Source organism: Bufo bufo, chromosome 9 (genome assembly GCF_905171765.1).
Source record: "Bufo bufo chromosome 9, aBufBuf1.1, whole genome shotgun sequence".
In the NCBI taxonomy this organism is placed as follows: domain Eukaryota; kingdom Metazoa; phylum Chordata; class Amphibia; order Anura; family Bufonidae; genus Bufo; species Bufo bufo.
The window spans coordinates 499555-526060 of record NC_053397.1 but is presented as its reverse complement, the minus strand read 5'-3'; the positions used below and the strand labels follow the sequence as shown (position 1 = coordinate 526060).

The 26506-nt window shown below is 48.8% G+C and overlaps 1 protein-coding gene across 1 annotated transcript in view; it reads right to left on the bottom strand.

Annotated features, from left to right (window-relative positions):
• The window catches only part of IARS1 (isoleucyl-tRNA synthetase 1), a 141617-nt gene extending 120424 nt beyond the window's left edge, over positions 1–21193 (bottom strand). The window contains exon 1 of the mRNA XM_040408466.1: positions 21077–21193. The gene's annotated coding sequence lies outside the window, so the exon portion shown is untranslated. The remainder of the gene's footprint in view (positions 1–21076) is intronic.
• Positions 21194–26506: the final 5313 nt, after the last annotated feature.

Sequence of the window (26506 nt, the reverse complement as noted above, 5' to 3'; positions counted from 1 at the left end):
AGGAGATGTAGGCCGTGTACATATATATATATATGGACAGTACAGGAGACCTAGGCCGTGTACATATATATATATGGACAGTACAGGAGACCTAGGCCGTGTACATATATATATAAGGACAGTACAGGAGACGTAGGCCGTGTACATTATATATAAGGACAGTACAGGAGATGTAGGCCGTGTACATTATATATAAGGACAGTACAGGAGATGTAGGCCGTGTACATTATATATAAGGACAGTACAGGAGATGTAGGCCGTGTACATTATATATAAGGACAGTACAGGAGATGTAGGCCGTGTACATTATATATAAAGGACAGTACAGGAGATGTAGGCCGTGTACATTATATATAAGGACAGTACAGGAGATGTAGGCCGTGTACATTATATATATATATATACACAGTACAGGAGATGTAGGCCGTGTACATTATATATATAAGGACAGTACAGGAGATGTAGGCCGTGTACATTATATATATGGACAGTACAGGAGATGTAGGCCGTGTACATTATATATATATGGACAGTACAGGAGATGTAGGCCGTGTACATTATATATAAGGACAGTACAGGAGATGTAGGCCGTGTACATTATATATATATGGACAGTACAGGAGATGTAGGCCGTGTACATTATATATATATGGACAGTACAGGAGATGTAGGCCGTGTACATTATATATATATACACAGTACAGGAGATGTAGGCCGTGTACATTATATATATATGGACAGTACAGGAGATGTAGGCCGTGTACATTATATATATATATACACAGTACAGGAGATGTAGGCCGTGTACATTATATATATAAGGACAGTACAGGAGATGTAGGCCGTGTACATTATATATATATATACACAGTACAGGAGATGTAGGCCGTGTACATTATATATATATGGACAGTACAGGAGATGTAGGCCGTGTACATTATATATATATATACACAGTACAGGAGATGTAGGCCGTGTACATTATATATATATGGACAGTACAGGAGATGTAGGCCGTGTACATTATATATATATATACACAGTACAGGAGATGTAGGCCGTGTACATTATATATATAAGGACAGTACAGGAGATGTAGGCCGTGTACATTATATATATACACAGTACAGGAGATGTAGGCCGTGTACATTATATATAAGGACAGTACAGGAGATGTAGGCCGTGTACATTATATATATATACACAGTACAGGAGATGTAGGCCGTGTACATTATATATATATGGACAGTACAGGAGATGTAGGCCGTGTACATTATATATAAGGACAGTACAGGAGATGTAGGCCGTGTACATTATATATGAGGACAGTACAGGAGATGTAGGCCGTGTACATTATATATATATATATATGGACAGTACAGGAGATGTAGGCCGTGTACATTATATATATACACAGTACAGGAGATGTAGGCCGTGTACATTATATATATGGACAGTACAGGAGATGTAGGCCGTGTACATTATATATAAGGACAGTACAGGAGATGTAGGCCGTGTACATTATATATAAGGACAGTACAGGAGATGTAGGCCGTGTACATTATATATATATGGACAGTACAGGAGATGTAGGCCGTGTACATTATATATATATACACAGTACAGGAGATGTAGGCCGTGTACATTATATATATATACACAGTACAGGAGATGTAGGCCGTGTACATTATATATATATATACACAGTACAGGAGATGTAGGCCGTGTACATTATATATATATGGACAGTACAGGAGATGTAGGCCGTGTACATTATATATATGGACAGTACAGGAGATGTAGGCCGTGTACATTATATATAAGGACAGTACAGGAGATGTAGGCCGTGTACATTATATATATGAGGACAGTACAGGAGATGTAGGCCGTGTACATTATATATAAGGACAGTACAGGAGATGTAGGCCGAGTACATTATATATATGGACAGTACAGGAGATGTAGGCCGTGTACATTATATATAAGGACAGTACAGGAGATGTAGGCCGTGTACATTATATATATGGACAGTACAGGAGATGTAGGCCGTGTACATTATATATATGGACAGTACAGGAGATGTAGGCCGTGTACATTATATATATACACAGTACAGGAGATGTAGGCCGTGTACATTATATATATGGACAGTACAGGAGATGTAGGCCGTGTACATTATATATAAGGACAGTACAGGAGATGTAGGCCGTGTACATTATATATAAGGACAGTACAGGAGATGTAGGCCGTGTACATTATATATATATGGACAGTACAGGAGATGTAGGCCGTGTACATTATATATATATACACAGTACAGGAGATGTAGGCCGTGTACATTATATATATATACACAGTACAGGAGATGTAGGCCGTGTACATTATATATATATATACACAGTACAGGAGATGTAGGCCGTGTACATTATATATATATGGACAGTACAGGAGATGTAGGCCGTGTACATTATATATATGGACAGTACAGGAGATGTAGGCCGTGTACATTATATATAAGGACAGTACAGGAGATGTAGGCCGTGTACATTATATATATGAGGACAGTACAGGAGATGTAGGCCGTGTACATTATATATAAGGACAGTACAGGAGATGTAGGCCGAGTACATTATATATATGGACAGTACAGGAGATGTAGGCCGTGTACATTATATATAAGGACAGTACAGGAGATGTAGGCCGTGTACATTATATATATGGACAGTACAGGAGATGTAGGCCGTGTACATTATATATAAGGACAGTACAGGAGATGTAGGCCGTGTACTATATATATATATATATATATATATGGACAGTACAGGAGATGTAGGCCGTGTACATTATATATATATACACAGTACAGGAGATGTAGGCCGAGTACATTATATATATATATATATATGGACAGTACAGGAGATGTAGGCCGTGTACATTATATATAAGGACAGTACAGGAGATGTAGGCCGTGTACATTATATATAAGGACAGTACAGGAGATGTAGGCCGTGTACATTATATATATATGGACAGTACAGGAGATGTAGGCCGTGTACATTATATATATGGACAGTACAGGAGATCTAGGCCGTGTACATTATATATAAGGACAGTACAGGAGATGTAGGCCGTGTACATTATATATATGGACAGTACAGGAGATGTAGGCCGTGTACATTATATATAAGGACAGTACAGGAGATGTAGGCCGTGTACATTATATATGAGGACAGTACAGGAGATGTAGGCCGTGTACATTATATATAAGGACAGTACAGGAGATGTAGGCCGTGTACATTATATATATATGGACAGTACAGGAGATGTAGGCCGTGTACATTATATATATATATATACACAGTACAGGAGATGTAGGCCGTGTACATTATATATATAAGGACAGTACAGGAGATGTAGGCCGTGTACATTATATATAAGGACAGTACAGGAGATGTAGGCCGTGTACATTATATATAAGGACAGTACAGGAGATGTAGGCCGTGTACATTATATATATATACACAGTACAGGAGATGTAGGCCGTGTACATTATATATATGGACAGTACAGGAGATGTAGGCCGTGTACATTATATATAAGGACAGTACAGGAGATGTAGGCCGTGTACATTATATATAAGGACAGTACAGGAGATGTAGGCCGTGTACATTATATATATGGACAGTACAGGAGATGTAGGCCGTGTACATTATATATAAGGACAGTACAGGAGATGTAGGCCGTGTACATTATATATAAGGACAGTACAGGAGATGTAGGCCGTGTACATTATATATAAGGACAGTACAGGAGATGTAGGCCGTGTACATTATATATATAAGGACAGTACAGGAGATGTAGGCCGTGTACATTATATATAAGGACAGTACAGGAGATGTAGGCCGTGTACATTATATATGAGGACAGTACAGGAGATGTAGGCCGTGTACATTATATATAAGGACAGTACAGGAGATGTAGGCCGTGTACATTATATATATATGGACAGTACAGGAGATGTAGGCCGTGTACATTATATATATATATATATATATACACAGTACAGGAGATGTAGGCCGTGTACATTATATATATAAGGACAGTACAGGAGATGTAGGCCGTGTACATTATATATAAGGACAGTACAGGAGATGTAGGCCGTGTACATTATATATATATGGAAAGTACAGGAGATGTAGGCCGTGTACATTATATATAAGGACAGTACAGGAGATGTAGGCCGTGTACATTATATATATATATGGACAGTACAGGAGATGTAGGCCGTGTACATTATATATGAGGACAGTACAGGAGATGTAGGCCGTGTACATTATATATATATGGACAGTACAGGAGATGTAGGCCGTGTACATTATATATATATGGACAGTACAGGAGATGTAGGCCGTGTACATTATATATATATGGACAGTACAGGAGATGTAGGCCGTGTACATTATATATAAGGACAGTACAGGAGATGTAGGCCGTGTACATTATATATAAGGACAGTACAGGAGATGTAGGCCGTGTACATTATATATATGGACAGTACAGGAGATGTAGGCCGTGTACATTATATATATATACACAGTACAGGAGATGTAGGCCGTGTACATTATATATATGAGGACAGTACAGGAGATGTAGGCCGTGTACATTATATATATGAGGACAGTACAGGAGATGTAGGCCGTGTACATTATATATATATATATGGACAGTACAGGAGATGTAGGCCGTGTACATTATATATGAGGACAGTACAGGAGATGTAGGCCGAGTACATTATATATAAGGACAGTACAGGAGATGTAGGCCGTGTACATTATATATAAGGACAGTACAGGAGATGTAGGCCGTGTACATTATATATAAGGACAGTACAGGAGATGTAGGCCGAGTACATTATATATAAGGACAGTACAGGAGATGTAGGCCGTGTACATTATATATACACACACACACATACAGTTGCAAGAAAAAGTATGTGAACCCTTTGGAATGATATGGATTTCTGCACAAATTGGTCATAAAATGTGATCTGATCTTCATCTAAGTCACAACAATAGACAATCACAGTCGGCTTAAAGGGATTCTGTCATCAGATTTTACCCCTATAACCTAAAGATATCCTCATGTCCGGACTAATAATAAGAATCCTAAGCTGGCCTTATTAAACCTCACTGAGGCTCTATTTGTCCAAAAAACAGGTTTTTATAACCTGCCAATCACTTACTTAAGGTGCCCAAGGGGAGGTCTGTTAATACAGGGTGCCCGGCCGCACCCCTCGCCGTCTGGTGCCCAGCGCCACCTTCCGTCTTCATCGCCGCCTTCTAAAGCTCAGCGCCGCCTCCGCAATCCTCCCCGTCCCTCTGCCAGATCCCGCGCACTAAGCTCAGCCAATCTGCAGGTCATATTAGGGTTGAGCGAAGTGCGCATCAGGCCGGCGCATGCGCACTTCGCTCAATGAAGCCGCTGCCAGGAGTCCGTACGGGCGCATCAGGCCGAGCCTAGTGCGCAGGCGCGGGATCTGGCAAAGGGACGGGAGGATTGCAGAGGCGGCGCTGAGCTGTAGAAGGCGGCGCTGAAGACAGGGAAGGTGGCGATTAAGACGGAAGGCGGCGCTGGGCACCGGACGGCGAGGGGTGCGGCCGGGCACCCTGTATTAACGGACCTCCCCTTGGGCACCTTAAGTAAGTGATTGTCAGGTTATAAAAACCTGTTTTTTGGACAAATAGAGCCTCAGTGAGGTTTAATAAGGCCAGCTTAGGATTCTTCTTATTAGTCCGGACATGAGGATATCTTTAGGTTATAGAGGTAAAATCTGATGACAGAATCCCTTTAAACTAATAACACACAAAGAGTTAAATGTTACCATGTTTTTATTGAACACACCATGTAAACATTCACAGTGCAGGTGGGAAAAGTATGTGAACCCTTGGATTTAATAACTGGTTGAACCTCCTTTGGCAGCAATAACGTCCACCAAACGTTTCCTGTAGTTGCAGATCAGACACAACGGTCAGGAGTAATTCTTCACCATTCCTCTTTACAGAACTGTTTCAGTTCAGCAATATTCTTGGGATGTCTGGTGTGAATCGCTTTCTTGAGGTCCTGCCACAGCATCTCAGTCGGGTTGAGGTCAGGACTCTGACTGGGCCACTCCAGAAGGCGGATTTTCTTCTGTTTAAGCCATTCTGTTGTTGATTTACTTCTATGCTTTGGGTCGTTGTCCTGTTGCAACACCCATCTTCTGTTAAGCTTCAGCTGGTGGACAGATGGCCTTAACTGCCTCCGGACCGCCTAACGCAGGATCGCGTTCCGGAGGAGGCAGCCCTGCGCACAGTCACGCATATATTCGTCATCTCGCGAGACGCGAGATTTCGCTCAAAGCCAAAAGTCAAAGGCAAAAGTTAAAGAAGTATTTCGTCACCAGCCTGCCGGCCAATGATCGTGGCTGGCAGGCTGGCGATTTTCAAAAAATCTAATCAAAAGCCAGATAACACATTATATTTATAAATGGCCTCTCTGCTCCTCTGCTGGTCCTTTTCGTCGGTTGGTCCCAGCAGATGAGCACACATACCAGTGAGAACACACCAAACACCACACTTAGCCCCAGATCACCCCCATCACCCGAATTAACCCCTTGAACACCCCTGTCAATCACCTAGTGAAAGGAAAAAAGTGATCAGTGTAAACTGTCACTTTTTTTTTTCCACTAGTATTGACTGTTAGGTTTTAGGATAGTTTAGGCCCCTTTGGTAGGTAGTTTAGCGTCAGTTAGCGCCCAGCCCAATGCACTCACTTATTCGCTGATTAGCGTATCGCTAATCAGCATTTGTACTTTTATAGTATCTGTAAGTGATCAAAACTGATCCCAGTCAGATCTATAATTGTATTAGTGTCACCTTAGGCCTGATCGGTCGCCCACACGTGCGTTCACCCACGCCCGCCCCGCCGCAGTGACAAAAAATTTATATTTTTTTGATCACTGCACATTCACTTTACAAGCGCTGCGGCGATAAAAAAATCAGTTTTGATATTTTTTATCAACCGCAGCGGCCTCCGGTACTTCGCTAGCCTCCCCTTTGTAAGACAGGCTTGCTTTTTTTCTTGGGTAGTCTCAGGGAATACCCCTAAATTTAGTAGTCCAAATGGCAAACAAGGGGTATTCTTCTGAAGAGGCCTACAGGATTCTGACCCAGTCGGATGAGGAATGGGAACCCTCATCTGACGAATCTAGCGGGTCAGAATATGAACCTGTAGAAAGCAGTGGCTCTCTGACCCAAAGTTCAGACCAGGAGGTTGAGGTCCCTGATAGAACCAGGCGTACCCGGCCCCGTGTCGCTAGACCACAGGTTGTGCAGGATCCGTTTCAAGGGCAGCAGAGTGGGGCTGGCGCTGTCGGATTACGTGGTGAGGCATACACCAGCAGCGCAGCCCTTCCTGGACCTAGTACCAGCACTGCCGTACAACATGGTGACGTGGCGAGCACCAGAAGGGCAGTTGAAGCTGGTACGGTGTAGGGGTGGGCGATATGGCCTAAAATCTATATTGCGATTTAATTTTAAGCATGTGCGATATGCGATATATATTGCGATATATTGTTTTCTATATTTGGGGGGGCGTGTTTAAACTTTTTTTTACTTTTTATTTAATAACTATTAGTCTCCTTAAGGGCTAGAACGTAGAACACTTGTCATATTCCCCCTAGTAGAGCTCTATTAGGGTGAATAGGACTTTACACTCTCCCTGCTGCCCTGTGCTTTGTGCACACAGCAGCAGGGAGCTGATCCCCCTCCCCTAAATGGTGCCATCCACAGATCCCCCCCCCCCTCCCCTAAAGGGTGCCATCCACAGATCCCCCCCCTCCCCTAAACGGTGCCATCCACAGATCCCCCCCCCTCCCCTAAACGGTGCCATCCACAGATCCCCCCCCTCCCCTAAACGGTGCCCTCCACAGATCCCCCCCCTCCCCTAAACGGTGCCCTCCACAGATCCCCCCCCTCCCCTAAACGGTGCCATCCACAGATCCCCCCCCTCCCCTAAACGGTGCCATCCACAGATCCCCCCCCTCCCCTAAACGGTGCCATCCACAGATCCCCCCCCTCCCCTAAACGGTGCCATCCACAGATCCCCCCCTCCCCTAAACGGTGCCATCCACAGATCCCCCCGACGCTCACAGAAATACATTTAAAAACTAATCAGTAACTTTAACTTTATTCATTGGTGATCTCTTTACTGTATACCTTACTAGGTCTTAGCTCCGATAACAGCAGGCAGTGCGGGGGGCGGCGCTCACTCACTGACGTCACGCGCCTGCGCCGCCTAGTGGGAGGAGCAGGCGCGTGACGTCAGTGAGTGAGCGCCGCCCCCCGCACTGCCTGCTGTTATCGGAGCTAAGACCTAGTAAGGTATACAGTAAAGAGATCACCAATGAATAAAGTTAAAGATTAGTTTTTAAATGTTCTACTGTCAGCGGCGTGGCCCTGTATATTCTAACCCCCAGGCAAGCGTCCCTGTCACCATGGGAACGCCTGGGGGTTAGAATATACCATCGGATTTGAGTTTTCACGCGCTCACTGAGATCGTGAAAACTCAATGATTTACTGGCAGTCCCTCCCCTCCTCCTCTTTTGTCATTGGTGGTCAGCGGCAGCCGCGCACAGTGGGGAGGGAGGGACTCTCTCCTTCTCCACTGTGCCGGCTCAGGAGAAGATGGTGCGCGCAGAGAGCGCGATCATATCGCGGACCGGCGATATAGGCGATATGCTCAAAATCCATATCGTGGCACAAATTTATATCGCATATCGCCTATATCGTCTATATCGCCCACCCCTAGTACGGTGGCACGTGCATTAGTTCCCCCGTCGCAGCCACCGCAAAGACAGGCCCGTAGAGCCCCTAGAGTACCTGAGGTGCTGGCAAACCCTGATTGGCAGTCCCCAACTTCAGCCGCACCTGTAGTTCCCCCTTTCACTGCCCAGTCTGGAGTTCGGGTTGAGACGGCTCAAATCGGTTCGGCCCTGGGATTTTTTGAGCTGTTCTTGACTGCGGAGCTCTTGGACTTAGTCGTGGCAGAAACAAATCGGTATGCCACTCAATTTATAGCCGCCAAACCGGGAAGCTTTTATGCCCAGCCTTTCCGGTGGAAACCAGTCCAAGTTTCCGAAATTAAAATTTTTCTGGGCCTTCTCCTGAACATGGATCTAACCAAAAAGCATGAATTGCGGTCATATTGGTCCACGAACCCAATTCATCACATGCCCATGTTCTCTGCTGCTATGTCCAGGACACGATTTGAGACCATCCTGCATTTCCTGCACTTTAGCGACAACAGCACCTCCCGTCCCAGAGGCCACCCTGCTTTTGACCGGCTCCACAAAATTCGGCCCCTCATAGACCACTTCTACGTAGACGAGTCCCTTATACATTTTACCGGGTGCCTTGGCTTCAAACAATACATCCCAAGCAAGCGCGCCCGGTATGGGGTCAAATTGTATAAGCTCTGTGAAAGGGCCACAGGCTATACCCACAAATTTCGGATCTATGAGGGAAAAGATCAGACCCTGGAGCCGGTCGGTTGCCCTGACTACCTGGGGAGCAGTGGGAAGACAGTCTGGGACTTGGTGTCACCCTTATTTGGCATGGGGTACCATCTTTATGTGGACAATTTCAACACAAGTGTGGCCCTCTTTAGGCATTTGTTCCTAGAACAGATTGGCTGCTGTGGCACCGTGCGACCTAGTCGCCGGGGCTTCCCCCAACGGCTCGTTACCACCCGTCTTGCAAGGGGGAAGAGGGCTGCCTTGTGTAACGAAGAACTGCTCACGGTGAAATGGAGAGACAAGCGTGACGTTTACATGCTCTCCTCCATTCACGCAGACACGACAATACAAATAGAACCGGCAACCAGTGTCATTGAAAAGCCCCTCTCAGTCCACTATAACCTTCACATGGGAGGGGTGGACTTCAATGACCAGATGTTGTCTCCGTATTTAGTTTCCCGACGCACCAGACGCTGGTATAAGAAGGTGTCTGTATATTTGATTCAATTGGCTGCATATAATAGTTTTGTTCTCTACAGTAAGGCTGGGAGAACACGATCCTTCCTCAAATTTCAGGAAGAGATCATCGAGAACCTCCTGTATCCAGGAGGTTCCGTGGCCCCAACCACCAGTGTAGTTAGCCGTCTACACGAGCGACATTTCCCCAGTGTCGTTCCTGGTACCTCAACCCAACCGTCACCCCGAAAAAGATGTCGTGTCTGTAGCAGGAGTGGAATAAGGCGTGACACCCGCTATTTATGTCCTGACTGCCCTGACCACCCTGCCCTATGCTTAGGGGAGTGTTTCCAGAAGTACCACACACAGGTACACTTAGCATAGGGATTGCATCTCACAGGACAGGCACACAGGGCTATTAGGGCCCTTTCACTCACAGCTGCTGCAAACCTCTCCTTTCACCTGGGACAAAGTGCATAATGTACTTCGCCACATCTTTGGGCGATTTGCGCTTTGCACATTGTCCCATGGGGAAGGAGAGGTTTGTCCTATAAAAGGTAAAAAAAAAAAACAAAAAAAAAACACCAGTAAGCAAAAAAGTTAACTTTCAGTTCAAAAAGTAAAAAAAAAGTTTATATGTTCTGTTCAAAAGTTATTATAAAGTTAATAAAATTTATTGCGTTGCGGCCTGGTTTTTTCTTTTTTGTTTTTTTTACCTTCCAGGTGGACCAACCGATCGACTAGCTGCAGCACTGATGTGCATTCTGACAGAAGCATTGCGCTGCTGTCAGATTACACAAAAGTCGGTGTATGCGGCGCTGCAAGACGAGATTTCTCCTCTGCAGTAAAAGATACGTTTGCCGAGGCTTATGAGCTGAGGAGGTGGCGGTGTTCATATACTTTGGCAAACACTTTGTATATATAAAAAATAATAATCCCGGCAATGATTTATTCATCCACATCAATTGATGTGAATGGAGAAATCTGGTTTGCCAGGGCATACGGGCTAAGTGGGTATGGATGTTGGGCGGAGCTCCTATGTCCTGGCAGACGCCTTTCCCCTCCTTTTTCTTTTTTTGGCAGAGATTTTTTCATCCACATTGATCGATGCGAATGAAGAAATCTGTGCCGTTCATTTTTTCTTTCAGCCCAGAGGCTGAACGGAAAAAAAAAAATCTCATTACCCGTATGCTCAATATAAGGAGAATAGCAGAAACTCCTAATGCTGGCCATACATGTAATGATTGCGGAGACCCTCAAATGCCAGGGCAGTACAAACACCCCACAAATGACCCCATTTTGGAAAGAAGACACCACAAGGTATTCGCTGAGGGGCATATTGAGTCCATGAAAGATTGAAATTTTTGTCTCAAGTTAGCGGAAAGGGAGACTGTGAGAAAAAAACCCAAAAAATCAATTTCCGCTAACTTGTGCCCAAAATTTTTTTTTTCTATGAACTCGCCATGCCCCTCATTGAATACCTTGGGGTGTCTTCTTTCCAAAATGGGGTCACATGTGGGGTATTTATACTGCCCTGGCATTTTAGGGGCCCTAAAGCGTGAGAAGAAGTCTGGGATCCAAATGTCTAAAAATGCCCTCCTAAAAGGAATTTCGGCCCCTTTGCGCATCTAGGCTGCAAAAAAGTGTCACATCTGGTATCGCCGTACTCAGGAGAAGTTGGGGAATGTGTTTTGGGGTGTCATTTTACATATACCCATGCTGGGTGAGAGAAATATATTGGTCAAATGCCAACTTTGTATAAAAAAAAAAAAATGGGAAAAGTTGTCTTTTGCCGAGATATTTCTCTCACCCTGCATGGGTATATGTAAAATGACACCCCAAAACACATTGCCCAACTTCTCCTGAGTACGGAGATACCACGTGTGACACTTTTTTGCAGGCTAGGTGGGCAAAGGGGCCCACATTCCAAAGAGCACCTTTCGGATTTCACCGGCCATTTTTTACAGATTTTGATTTCAAACTACTTACCACACATTAGGGCCCCTAGAATGCCAGGGCAGTATAACTACCCCACAAGTGACCCCATTTTGGAAAGAAGACACCCAAAGGTATTCCGTGAGGGGCATAGTGAGTTCATGGAAGTTTTTATTTTTTGTCACAAGTTAGTGGAATATGAGACTTTGTAAGAAAAAAAATCATAATTTTCCGCTAACTTGTGACAAAAAATAAAAAGTTCTATGAACTCCCTATACCCATCAGCGAATACCTTAGGGTGTCTACTTTCCGAAATGTGGTCATTTGTGGGGTGTTTGTACTGTCTGGGCATTGTAGAATCTCAGGAAACATGACAGGTGCTCAGAAAGTCAGAGCTGCTTCAAAAAGCGGAAATTCACATTTTTGTACCATAGTTTGTAAACGCTATAACTTTTACCCAAACCATTTTTTTTTTTACCCAAACATTTTTTTTTTTATCAAAGACATGTAGAACAATAAATTGAGAAAAATTTATATATGGATGTCGTTTTTTTTGCAAAATTTTACAACTGAAAGTGAAAAGTCATTTTTTTGCAAAAAAAAACGTTAAATTTTGATTAATAACAAAAAAAAGTAAAAATGTCAGCATCAATGAAATACCACCAAATGAAAGCTCTATTAGTGAGAAGAAAAGGAGGTAAAATTCATTTGGGTGGTAAGTTGCATGACCGAGCAATAAACGGTGAAAGTAGTGTAGGTCAGAAGTGTAAAAAGTGGCCTGGTCATTAATGGGGTTTAAGCTAGGGGGCTGAGGGGGTTAAAGGACTTCTGTCGCCCCACTAAACCTTTTTTTTTTTTTTTGCTTACTTATAATCCCCACACTGTGATTTATGGCTACATAATCAAATTAATCATTTTGGTCCTGTAGATTTTGTTTAAAACATGCTTTTAAAATATGCAAATTACCTTTCTACCAGCAAGTAGGGTGGTTACCTGCTGGTAGCAGCCGCATCCTCCGATCCTAAAGACGCCCCCTCCGCATTGTGATTGACAAGGCCAGCGGACAGGATCTTTCTCTGCTGGGTTTGCCCGTTAGCATTCAAAATCTGGCGCCTGCGCCGCGGCCGTACAGGGCTTCAATCGGCGCAGGCGCACTGAGAGGCGGCCGCTCACTCGGCCGCTCCATCCTCAATGCGCCTGCGCCGGGTGTAGATGTGACGTCATCGGCGCAGGCGCATTGAGGATGGAGCGGCCGAGCAAGCGGCCGCCTCTCAGTGCGCCTGCGCCGATTGAAGACCGGTACGGCCGCGGCGCAGGCGCCAGATTTTGAATGCTAACAGGCAACGCCAGCAGAGAACGATTCCGTCCGCTGGCCCTGTCAATCACAATGCGGAGGGGGCGTCTTTAGGATCGGAGGATGCGGCTGCTACCAGCAGGTAACCGCCCTACTTGCTGGAAGCAAGGTAATTTGCATATTTGAAAAGCATGTTTTAAACAAAATCTACAGGACCAAAATGATTAATTTGATTATGTAGCCATAAATCACAGTGTGGGGATTATAAGTAAGCAAAAAAAAAGGTTTAGTGGGGTGACAGAAGCCCTTTAAGTTCTCCTGCAAAATGTCTTGATAAACTTGGGAATTCATTTTTCCTTCGATGATAGCAATCCGTCCAGGCCCTGCCGCAGCAAAGCAGCCCCAAACCATGATGCCCCCACCACCATACCTCACAGTTGGGATGAGGTTTTGAGGTTGGTGTGCTGTGCCTCTTTCTCTCCACACATAGTGTTGTGTGTTTCTTCCAAACAACTCCACTTTGGTTCCATCTGTCCACAGAATATTTTGCCAGTTCTGCTGTGGAACATCCAGGTGCTCTTGTGCAAACTGTAACCGTGCAGCAATGTTGTTTTTTGGACAGCAGTGGCTTCCTCTGTGGTGTCCTCCCATGAAATCCATTCTTGCTTAGTGTTTTACGTATCGTAGATTCGCTAACAGGGATGTTGGCATATGCCGGAGACTTCTGTAAGTCTTTAGCTGACACTCTAGGATTCTTCTTCACCTCATTGAGCAGTCTGCACTGTGCTCTTGCAGTCATCTTTACAGGACGGCCACTCCTAGGGAGAGTAGCAGCAGTGCTGAACTTTCTCCATTTATAGACCATTTGTCTTACCGTGGACTGATGAACAGCAAGGCTTGTGGAGATACTTTTATAACCCTTTCCAGCTTTATGCAAGTCAACAATTCTTAATCGTAGGTCTTCTGAGAGCTCTTTTGTGCGAGGCATCATTCAATGCTTCTTGTGAAAAGCAAACCCAGAACTGGTGTGTGTGTTTTATAGGGCAGGGCAGCTGTAACCAGCACCTCCAATCTCATCTCATTGATTGGACTCCAGTTGGCTGACACCTCACTCCAATTAGCTCTTGGAGATGTCATTAGTCTAGGGCAGGGGTAGGCAACCTCCGGCACTCCAGGTGTTGTGAAACTACAACTCCCAGCATGCATACTTACTCTGTTCTTCTCCGAACCACCATAGAAATGAATGGAGCATGCTGGGAATTGTAGTTTCACAGCAGCTGGAGTGCCGAAGGTTGCTGACCTCTGGTCTAGGGGTTCACATACTTTTTCCACCTGCACTGTGAATGTTTACATGGTGTGTTCAATAAAAACATGGTAACATTTAACTCTTTGTGTGTTATTAGTTTAAGCCGACTGTGATTGTCTATTGTTGTGACTTAGATGAAGATCAGATCACATTTTATGACCAATTTGTGCAGAAATCCATATAATTCCAAAGGGTTCACATACTTCTTGCAACTGTATATGGACAGTTCAGGAGATGTACATTATATATGAGGACAGTACAGGGGACGGACATTATATATGAGGACAGCACAGGGGACGGACATTATATATGAGGACTAGGGGTGCACCGAAATGAAAATTCTGGTCCGAAACCGAAAATTCAGGATGCCCTTGACCGAAACCGAAACTGCCTTTTTGCCCAAATACTTTTAAAATACTTTTTTTTAATGATTTTATTAATAATTATTTTTCATGAATTTAATAAATCATATTATATATGGAGAGGGGGATCTGTGGGGGGCTCTGTTATGGAGAGGGGGATCTGTGGGTGGCTCTGTTATGGAGAGGGGGGATCTGTGGGTGGCTCTGTTATGGAGAGGGGGATCTGTGGGTGGCTCTGTTATGGAGAGGGGGGATCTGTGGGTGGCTCTGTTATGGAGAGGGGGATCTGTGGGTGGCTCTGTTATGGAGAGGGGGATCTGTGGGTGGCGCTGTTATGGAGAGGGGGATCTGTGGGTGGCTCTGTTATGGAGAGGGGGATCTGTGGGTGGCTCTGTTATGGAGAGGGGGATCTGTGGGTGGCTCTGTTATGGAGAGGGGGATCTGTGGGTGGCTCTGTTATGGAGGGGGGGATCTGTGGGGGGCTCTGTTATGGAGAGGGGGATCTGTGGGTGGCGCTGTTATGGAGAGGGGGATCTGTGGGTGGCGCTGTTATGGAGAGGGGGATCTGTGGGTGGCTCTGTTATGGAGGGGGGGATCTGTGGGTGGCGCTGTTATGGAGAGGGGGATCTGTGGATGGCGCTGTTATGGAGAGGGGGATCTGTGGGTGGCGCTGTTATGGAGAGGGGGATCTGTGGGTGGCGCTGTTATGGAGAGGGGGATCTGTGGGTGGCTCTGTTATGGAGAGGGGGCTCTGTTATGGAGGGGGGGATCTGTGGGGGGCTCTGTTATGGAGGGGGGGGATCTGTGGGTGGCGCTGTTATGGAGAGGGGGATCTGTGGGTGGCTCTGTTATGGAGAGGGGGATCTGTGGGTGGCGCTGTTATGGAGAGGGGGATCTGTGGGTGGCGCTGTTATGGAGAGGGGGATCTGTGGGTGGCGCTGTTATGGAGAGGGGGATCTGTGGGTGGCTCTGTTATGGAGAGGGGGCTCTGTTATGGAGGGGGGGGATCTGTGGGGGGCTCTGTTATGGAGGGGGGGGGATCTGTGGGTGGCGCTGTTATGGAGAGGGGGATCTGTGGGTGGCTCTGTTATGGAGAGGGGGATCTGTGGGTGGCTCTGTTATGGAGAGGGGGATCTGTGGGTGGCTCTGTTATGGAGAGGGGGATCTGTGGGTGGCGCTGTTATGGAGAGGGGGATCTGTGGGTGGCTCTGTTATGGAGAGGGGGATCTGTGGGTGGCTCTGTTATGGAGAGGGGGATCTGTGGGTGGCTCTGTTATGGAGAGGGGGATCTGTGGGTGGCTCTGTTATGGAGGGGGGGGGATCTGTGGGGGGCTCTGTTATGGAGAGGGGGATCTGTGGGTGGCGCTGTTATGGAGAGGGGGATCTGTGGGTGGCGCTGTTATGGAGAGGGGGATCTGTGGGTGGCTCTGTTATGGAGGGGGGGATCTGTGGGTGGCGCTGTTATGGAGAGGGGGATCTGTGGATGGCGCTGTTATGGAGAGGGGGATCTGTGGGTGGCTCTGTTATGGAGAGGGGGATCTGTGGGTGGCGCTGTTATGGAGAGGGGGATCTGTGGGTGGCTCTGTTATGGAGAGGGGGATCTGTGGGTGGCTCTGTTATGGAGAGGGGGATCTGTGGGTGGCTCTGTTATGGAGGGGGGGGATCTGTGGGTGGCGCTGTTATGGAGAGGGGGATCTGTGGATGGCGCTGTTATGGAGAGGGGGATCTGTGGGTGGCTCTGTTATGGAGAGGGGGATCTGTGGGTGGCGCTGTTATGGAGAGGGGGATCTGTGGGTGGCTCTGTTATGGAGAGGGGGATCTGTGGGTGGCTCTGTTATGGAGAGGGGGATCTGTGGGTGGCTCTGTTATGGAGAGGGGGATCTGTGGGTGGCTCTGTTATGGAGGGGGGGATCTGTGGGGGGCTCTGTTATGGAGAGGGGGATCTGTGGGTGGCGCTGTTATGGAGAGGGGGATCTGTGGGTGGCGCTGTTATGGAGAGGGGGATCTGTGGGTGGCTCTGTTATGGAGGGGGGGATCTGTGGGTGGCGCTGTTATGGAGAGGGGGATCTGTGGATGGCGCTGTTATGGAGAGGGGGATCTGTGGGTGGCGCTGTTATGGAGAGGGGGATCTGTGGGTGGCGCTGTTATGGAGAGGGGGATCTGTGGGTGGCTCTGTTATGGAGAGGGGGCTCTGTTATGGAGGGGGGGATCTGTGGGGGGCTCTGTTATGGAGGGGGGGGGATCTGTGGGTGGCGCTGTTATGGAGAGGGGGATCTGTGGGTGGCTCTGTTATGGAGAGGGGGATCTGTGGGTGGCGCTGTTATGGAGAGGGGGATCTGTGGGTGGCGCTGTTATGGAGAGGGGGATCTGTGGGTGGCGCTGTTATGGAGAGGGGGATCTGTGGGTGGCTCTGTTATGGAGAGGGGGCTCTGTTATGGAGGGGGGGGAATCTGTGGGGGGGCTCTGTTATGGAGGGGGGGGATCTGTGGGTGGCGCTGTTATGGAGAGGGGGATCTGTGGGTGGCTCTGTTATGGAGAGGGGGATCTGTGGGTGGCTCTGTTATGGAGAGGGGGATCTGTGGGTGGCTCTGTTATGGAGAGGGGGATCTGTGGGTGGCGCTGTTATGGAGAGGGGGATCTGTGGGTGGCTCTGTTATGGAGAGGGGGATCTGTGGGTGGCTCTGTTATGGAGAGGGGGATCTGTGGGTGGCTCTGTTATGGAGAGGGGGATCTGTGGGTGGCTCTGTTATGGAGGGGGGGGATCTGTGGGGGGCTCTGTTATGGAGAGGGGGATCTGTGGGTGGCGCTGTTATGGAGAGGGGGATCTGTGGGTGGCGCTGTTATGGAGAGGGGGATCTGTGGGTGGCTCTGTTATGGAGGGGGGGATCTGTGGGTGGCGCTGTTATGGAGAGGGGGATCTGTGGATGGCGCTGTTATGGAGAGGGGGATCTGTGGGTGGCGCTGTTATGGAGAGGGGGATCTGTGGGTGGCGCTGTTATGGAGAGGGGGATCTGTGGGTGGCTCTGTTATGGAGAGGGGGATCTGTGGGTGGCTCTGTTATGGAGAGGGGGATCTGTGGGTGGCTCTGTTATGGCGAGGGGGATCTGTGGGTGGCTCTGTTATGGAGAGGGGGATCTGTGGGTGGCTCTGTTATGGAGAGGGGGATCTGTGGGTGGCTCTGTTATGGAGAGGGGGATCTGTGGGTGGCTCTGTTATGGAGAGGGGGATCTGTGGGTGGCTCTGTTATGGAGAGGGGGATCTGTGGGTGGCTCTGTTATGGAGGGGGGGGATCTGTGGGTGGCGCTGTTATGGAGGGGGGGATCTGTGGGTGGCGCTGTTATGGAGGGGGGGATCTGTGGGTGGCGCTGTTATGGAGGGGGGGATCTGTGGGTGGCGCTGTTACGGAGGGGGGGGATCTGTGGGTGGCTCTGTTATGGAGAGGGGGATCTGTGGGTGGCGATGTTACGGAGGGGGGGATCTGTGGGTGGCTCTGTTATGGAGAGGGGGATCTGTGGGTGGCTCTGTTATGGAGAGGGGGATCTGTGGGTGGCTCTGTTATGGAGAGGGGGATCTGTGGGTGGCTCTGTTATGGAGGGGGGGATCTGTGGGTGGCGCTGTTATGGAGAGGGGGATCTGTGGGTGGCGCTGTTATGGAGGGGGGGGATCTGTGGGTGGCGCTGTTATGGAGAGGGGGATCTGTGGGTGGCGCTGTTATGGAGAGGGGGATCTGTGGGTGGCGCTGTTATGGAGAGGGGGATCTGTGGGTGGCGCTGTTATGGAGGGGGGGGTCTGTGGGTGGCTCTGTTATGGAGAGGGGGATCTGTGGGTGGCGCTGTTATGGAGAGGGGGATCTGTGGGTGGCGCTGTTATGGAGAGGGGGATCTGTGGGTGGCGCTGTTATGGAGAGGGGGATCTGTGGGTGGCGCTGTTATGGAGGGGGGGATATGTGCACTGTTATGGGCATAATAGTGCACAGATCCCCCCTCCCCATAGCAGTGCCATAGACCGATCCCCCTACCCATAACAGCCCCGGCCCTGCTGCTCACAGCAGACTAATCACTCACTGCATCTTTATTTTACCTTACAATCGTGACGTTCCAGTAACAACTCTGCAGGCAGAGCGGAGGGCGGCGTAACGTCACTTACTCACGTGACGCACCTGCTCCGCCCACTTTATGAATGAAGGAGGCGGAGCAGGCGCGTCACGTGAGTAAGTGACGTTACGCCGCCCTCCGCTCTGCCTGCAGAGTTGTTACTGGAACGTCACGATTGTAAGGTAAAATAAAGATGCAGTGACTTTAAGTAAACCGCCCGCCCGTCGCCCGCCCGCAGATGGTGAGCTACTTGGTGGGTGACAAATCCCACACCCCATATTTTCGGCCGATATGTAACAATATCGGCCGAAATGGATTAGGTACATTTTCGGCCGATATTTTCGGCTGCCGGAATTTCGGTGCACCACTAATGAGGACAGTACAGGGGACGGACATTATATATGAGGACAGCACAAGGGACGGACATTATATATGAGGACAGCACAGGGGACGGACATTATATATGCGGACAGTACAGGGGACGGACATTATATATGAGGACACTACAGGGGACGGACATTATATATGAGGACACTACAGGGGACGGACATTATATATGAGGACACTACAGGGGACGGACATTATATATGAGGACACTACAGGGGACGGACATTATATATGAGGACACTACAGGGGACGGACATTATATATGAGGACAGTACAGGGGACGGACATTATATATACGGACAGTACAGGGGACGGACATTATATATACGGACAGTACAGGGGACGGACATTATATATGAGAACAGTACAGGGGACGGACATTATATGTGAGGACAGTACAGGGGACGGACATTATATATGAGAACAGTACAGGGGACGGACATTATATATGAGAACAGTACAGGGGACGGACATTATATATGAGGACAGTACAGGGGACGGACATTATATATACGGACAGTACAGGGGACGGACATTATATATACGGACAGTACAGGGGACGGACATTATATATGCGGACAGTACAGGGGACGGACATTATATATGAGGACAGTACAGGGGACGGACATTATATATGCGGACAGTACAGGGGACGGACATTATATATGAGGACAGTACAGGGACGGACATTATATATACGGACAGTACAGGGGACGGACATTATATATGAGGACAGCACAAGGGACGGACATTATATATGAGGACAGTACAGGGGACGGACATTATATATGCGGACAGTACAGGGGACGGACATTATATATGAGGACAGTACAGGGGACGGACATTATATATGAGGACACTACAGGGGACGGACATTATATATGCGGACAGTACAGGGGACGGACATTATATATGAGGACACTACAGGGGACGGACATTATATATGAGAACAGTACAGGGGACGGACATTATATATGCGGACAGTACAGGGGACGGACATTATATATGAGGACAGTACAGGGGACGGACATTATATATGAGGACAGTACAGGGGACGGACATTATATATGAGGACAGTACAGGGGACGGACATTATATATGAGGACAGCACAAGGGACGGACATTATATATGAGGACAGTACAGGGGACGGACATTATATATGCGGACAGTACAGGGGACGGACATTATATATGCGGACAGTACAGGGGACGGACATTATATATGAGGACAGTACAGGGGACGGACATTATATATGAGGACACTACAGGGGACGGACATTATATATGCGGACAGTACAGGGGACGGACATTATATATGAGGACACTACAGGGGACGGACATTATATATGAGAACAGTACAGGGGACGGACATTATATATGCGGACAGTACAGGGGACGGACATTATATATGAGGACAGTACAGGGGACGGACATTATATATGAGGACAGTACAGGGGACGGACATTATATATGAGGACAGTACAGGGGACGGACATTATATATGAGGACAGCACAAGGGACGGACATTATATATGAGGACAGTACAGGGGACGGACATTATATATGCGGACAGTACAGGGGACGGACATTATATATGAGGACAGTACAGGGGACGGACATTATATATGAGGACACTACAGGGGACGGACATTATATATGCGGACAGTACAGGGGACGGACGTTACTCACCGGTCACTCTACACTGAAATGATGCAATGACAGAACAGCATGAGCGGAAGCGGAAATGACAATAAACCGGAGGTCACATGACTTTGTGGACAACGCACGTTGCTTCTGAAATGCCGCGGACGGTCTTCTGCCAGATTCCTATACTTGGCAGAACGCTATACCGGAAGTGACGCGGCTGCACAGGAATCAGCTGGAGGAGGGTGTGTGCGGCGCTGCGCATGCGCACATCCACTGGATTAGCACAAAAAAAATCATTGCAGCGCCGCGGGAGAAGGACTTCATGCACATGCGCGAAACCGTACATAAGCGGTGTCCCCCTCCCCCCCCCAATATCCCGCGCTCAGCTATGTGGTGTCGTCGTCCCCCAATATCCCGCGCTCAGCTATGTGGTGTCGTCGTCCCGCAATATCCCGCGCTCAGCTATGGGTTGTCGTCGTCCCCCAATATCCCGCGCTCAGCTATGGGTTGTCCCCCCCCCAATATCTCGCGCTCAGCTATGGGTTGTCGTCCCCCCCCAATATCTCGCGCTTAGCTATGGGGTGTCCCTGCCCCCCCCCCCCCCAATATCCCGCGCTCAGCTCTGCTATGTGGTGTCCCCCCTCAATATCCCACACTCAGCTCTACTATGTGTTGTTGTCCCCCCCCCCCCCCCAATATCCCGCGCTCAGCTCTGCTATGTGGTGACCTCCATATTCTGGACTCAGCTCTGCTATGTGGTGTCCCCCCCAATATCCCACACTCAGCTCTACTATGTGTTGTCCCCCCCCCCCCCCCCCCCCCCCAATATCCCGCACTCAGCTCTGCTATGTGGTGACCTCCATATTCTGGACTCATCTCTGCTATGTGGTGTCCCCCCCAATATCCCGCACTCAGCTCTACTATGTGTTGTTGTCCCCCCCAATATCCCGCGCTCAGCTCTGCTATGTGGTGACCTCCATATTCTGGACTCATCTCTGCTATGTGGTGTCCCCCCCAATATCCCGCACTCAGCTCTATTATGTGTTGTCCCCCCCCCCCCCCAATATCCCGCACTCAGCTCTATTATGTGTTGTTGTCCCCCCCCCCCCCCAATATCCCGCGCTCAGCTCTGCTATGTGGTGACTTCCATATTCTGGACTCATCTCTGCTATGTGGTGTCCCCCCCAATATCCCGCACTCAGCTCTTCTATGTGGTGACCTCCATATTCTGGACTCATCTCTGCTATGTGGTGTCCCCCCCAATATCCCGCACTCAGCTCTACTATGTGTTGTTGTCCCCCCCCCCCAATATCCCGCGCTCAGCTCTGCTATGTGGTGACCTCCATATTCTGGACTCATCTCTGCTATGTGGTGTCCCCCCCCCAATATCCCGCACTCAGCTCTACTATGTGTTGTCCCCCCCCCCAATATCCCGCGCTCAGCTCTGCTATGTGGTGACCTCCATATTCTGGACTCATCTCTGCTATGTGGTGTCCCCCCCCAATATCCCGCACTCAGCTCTACTATCTGTTGTCCCCCCCCCCCCCAATATCCCGCGCTCAGCTCTGCTATGTGGTGACCTCCATATTCTGGACTCATCTCTGCTATGTGGTGTCCCCCCCAATATCCCGCACTCAGCTCTATTATGTGTTGTCCCCCCCCCCCAATATCCCACGCTCAGCTCTGCTATGTGGTGACCTCCATATTCTGGACTCATCTCTGCTATGTGGTGTCCCCCCCCCCCCAATATCCCGCACTCATCTCTGCTATGTGGTGTCCCCCCCAATATCCCGCACTCAGCTCTACTATGTGTTGTTGTCCCCCCCCCCCCCCCCAATATCCCGCGCTCAGCTCTGCTATGTGGTGACCTCCATATTCTGGACTCATCTCTGCTATGTGGTGTCCCCCCCAATATCCCGCACTCAGCTCTTCTATGTGGTGACCTCCATATTCTGGACTCATCTCTGCTATGTGGTGTCCCCCCCAATATCCCGCACTCAGCTCTACTATGTGTTGTTGTCCCGTCCCCCCCAATATCCCGCGCTCAGCTCTGCTATGTGGTGACCTCCATATTCTGGACTCATCTCTGCTATGAGGTGTCCCCCCCCCCAATATCCCGCACTCATCTCTGCTATGTGGTGTCCCCCCCAATATCCCGCACTCAGCTCTACTATGTGTTGTTGTCCCCCCCCCCCCAATATCCCGCGCTCAGCTCTGCTATGTGGTGACCTCCATATTCTGGACTCATCTCTGCTATGTGGTGTCCCCCCCCCCCAATATCCCGCACTCATCTCTGCTATGTGGTGTCCCCCCCAATATCCCGCACTCAGCTCTACTATGTGTTGTTGTCCCCCCCCCCCCCCCCAATATCCCGCGCTCAGCTCTGCTATGTGGTGACCTCCATATTCTGGACTCATCTCTGCTATGTGGTGTCCCCCCCAATATCCCGCACTCAGCTCTTCTATGTGGTGACCTCCATATTCTGGACTCATCTCTGCTATGTGGTGTCCCCCCCCAATATCCCGCACTCAGCTCTACTATGTGTTGTCCCCCCCCCCCCCAATATCCCGCGCTCAGCTCTGCTATGTGGTGACCTCCATATTCTGGACTCATCTCTGCTATGTGGTGTCCCCCCCAATATCCCGCACTCAGCTCTACTATCTGTTGTCCCCCCCCCCCAATATCCCGCGCTCAGCTCTGCTATGTGGTGTCCCCCCCAATATCCCGCACTCAGCTCTACTATGTGTTGTTGTCCCCCCCCCCCCCCCCCAATATCCCGCGCTCACCTCTGCTATGTGGTGACCTCCATATTCTGGACTCATCTCTGCTATGTGGTGTCCCCCCCAATATCCCGCACTCAGCTCTTCTATGTGGTGACCTCCATATTCTGGACTCATCTCTGCTATGTGGTGTCCCCCCCAATATCCCGCACTCAGCTCTACTATGTGTTGTTGTCCCCCCCCCCCAATATCCCGCGCTCAGCTCTGCTATGTGGTGACCTCCATATTCTGGACTCATCTCTGCTATGTGGTGTCCCCCCCCCAATATCCCGCACTCAGCTCTGCTATGTGTTGTTGTCCCCCCCCCCCCCCCAATATCCCGCGCTCAGCTCTGCTATGTGGTGACCTCCATATTCTGGACTCATCTCTGCTATGTGGTGTCCCCCCCCAATATCCCGCACTCAGCTCTACTATGTGTTGTCCCCCCCCCCCCCCAATATCCCACGCTCAGCTCTGCTATGTGGTGACCTCCATATTCTGGACTCATCTCTGCTATGTGGTGTCCCCCCCCAATATCCCGCACTCAGCTCTTCTATGTGTTGTCCCCCCCCCCCCCCAATATCCCGCGCTCAGCTCTGCTATGTGGTGACCTCCATATTCTGGACTCATCTCTGCTATGTGGTGTCCCCCCCAATATCCCGCACTCAGCTCTACTATCTGTTGTCCCCCCCCCCCCCAATATCCCGCGCTCAGCTCTGCTATGTGGTGACCTCCATATTCTGGACTCATCTCTGCTATGTGGTGTCCCCCCCAATATCCCGCACTCAGCTCTACTATCTGTTGTCCCCCCCCCCCCCCCAATATCCCGCGCTCAGCTCTGCTATGTGGTGACCTCCATATTCTGGACTCATCTCTGCTATGTGGTGTCCCCCCCCCCCCCCCCCCCCCCCCCCCCCCCAATATCCCACGCTCAGCTCTGCTATGTGGTGACCTCCATATTCTGGACTCATCTCTGCTATGTGGTGTCCCCCCCAATATCCCGCACTCAGCTCTTCTATGTGGTGTCCCCTCTAATATCCCAGAGTTGTATTCTAAGTCCCTTTTAGAGACCCTCAAAATATTATTTGCAAAACTAAAGTGGTCTATAGGACCAACAATCCCTTCAGGGGTCCCTAACTGATATTTAATGATATTTAAAATCTTATCTTTATTCAATTCATTTAAAGACATACACACATAAGGAAAACCCCAATTACAAATCTCAGTGTTGAGTGAGGTATAGAGTAGTTATTTCTGTTCTGACTGGTTGCTACCAGCACCTACTCTTTACTCCTTAATGCCTTTGGGGTGCAGAGATTGGAGCTATAGTGGTATGAGATATAATTCATTCTGTGGGGGCCCCTAGTTGGTTAATGTCGTCCACCTTTATTCATGGGGCTGGTTGTCACTTTATTTGCTATATCATGGAGTCCCCATATTTGAGGCTCCACCACCTATGTAGCATTTGTGTCTCTTTGAGTTGCTACTGGTTGCACCGCAACCACATGTCGACACTTAACACAGAGGTGTGCGTAATTGTTCTACTGGTGGCTATAATGGAGGCCTCAATTGCGCTTGATAGAGGTCAGTATAGCAATACTCGGTGACTTTGTCCCTCACTACGTACCACTGTAACTATGCCGCTGGTTGCGTCCCCTAAGCTCCTCACTGCAACTGCCTAAAATGAGACTACACTAATACACCCCTCCCGACATGTTTCGCCACATGCGTGGCTTCGAAGCCACACAACATTTTGCGCTGGAAAATCTACCCTTAAGTGTGCACGCGCCGTGTACGGTTTCGCGCATGCACATGAAGTCCTTCTCCCGCGGCACTGTAATGATTTTTTGCCAATCCAGTGGATGTGCGCTTGCGCAGCGCCGCACACACCCTCCTCCAGTGGATTCCTGTGCGTCCGCGTCACTTCCGGTAAAGCGTTCTGCGCGTCACGTGGTTCTGGAAAGGAGTTGGAACGATAGGGCCCCTGCAGACATGTGTTGGTCAGGCTGTGAGTTGGCATCGCAGCTCCGGACTGAACTCCCAGCGCTGCCGCGGGTCACAGTGGAGGAGGAATGTGGACGGTAAGATGAAGCAGGGTATTGTCAGGATTGGTAATATAGAGGGTCTAGCACCTTGTAACCCAGTGGAGGAGGAATGTGGACGGTAAGATGAAGCAGGGTATTGTCAGGATTGGTAATATAGAGGGTCTAGCACCCTGTAACCTAGTGGAGGAGGAATGTGGACGGTAAGATAAAGCAGGGTATTGTCAGGATTGGTAATATAGAGGGTCTAGCACCCTGTAACCTAGTGGAGGAGGAATGTGGACGGTAAGATGAAGCAGGGTATTGTCAGGATTGGTAATATAGATGGTCTAGCACCCTGTAACCCAGTGGAGGAGGAATGTGGACGGTAAGATGAAGCAGGGTATTGTCAGGATTGGTAATATAGAGGGTCTAGCACCCTGTAACCCAGTGGAGGAGGAATGTGGACAATAAGATGAAGCAGGGTATTGTCAGGATTGGTAATATAGAGGGTCTAGCACCCTGTAACCTAGTGGAGGAGGAATGTGGACGGTAAGATGAAGCAGGGTATTGTCAGGATTGGTAATATAGAGGGTCTAGCACCCTGTAACCCAGTGGAGGAGGAATGTGGACGGTAAGATGAAGCAGGGTATTGTCAGGATTGGTAATATAGAGGGTCTAGCACCCTGTAA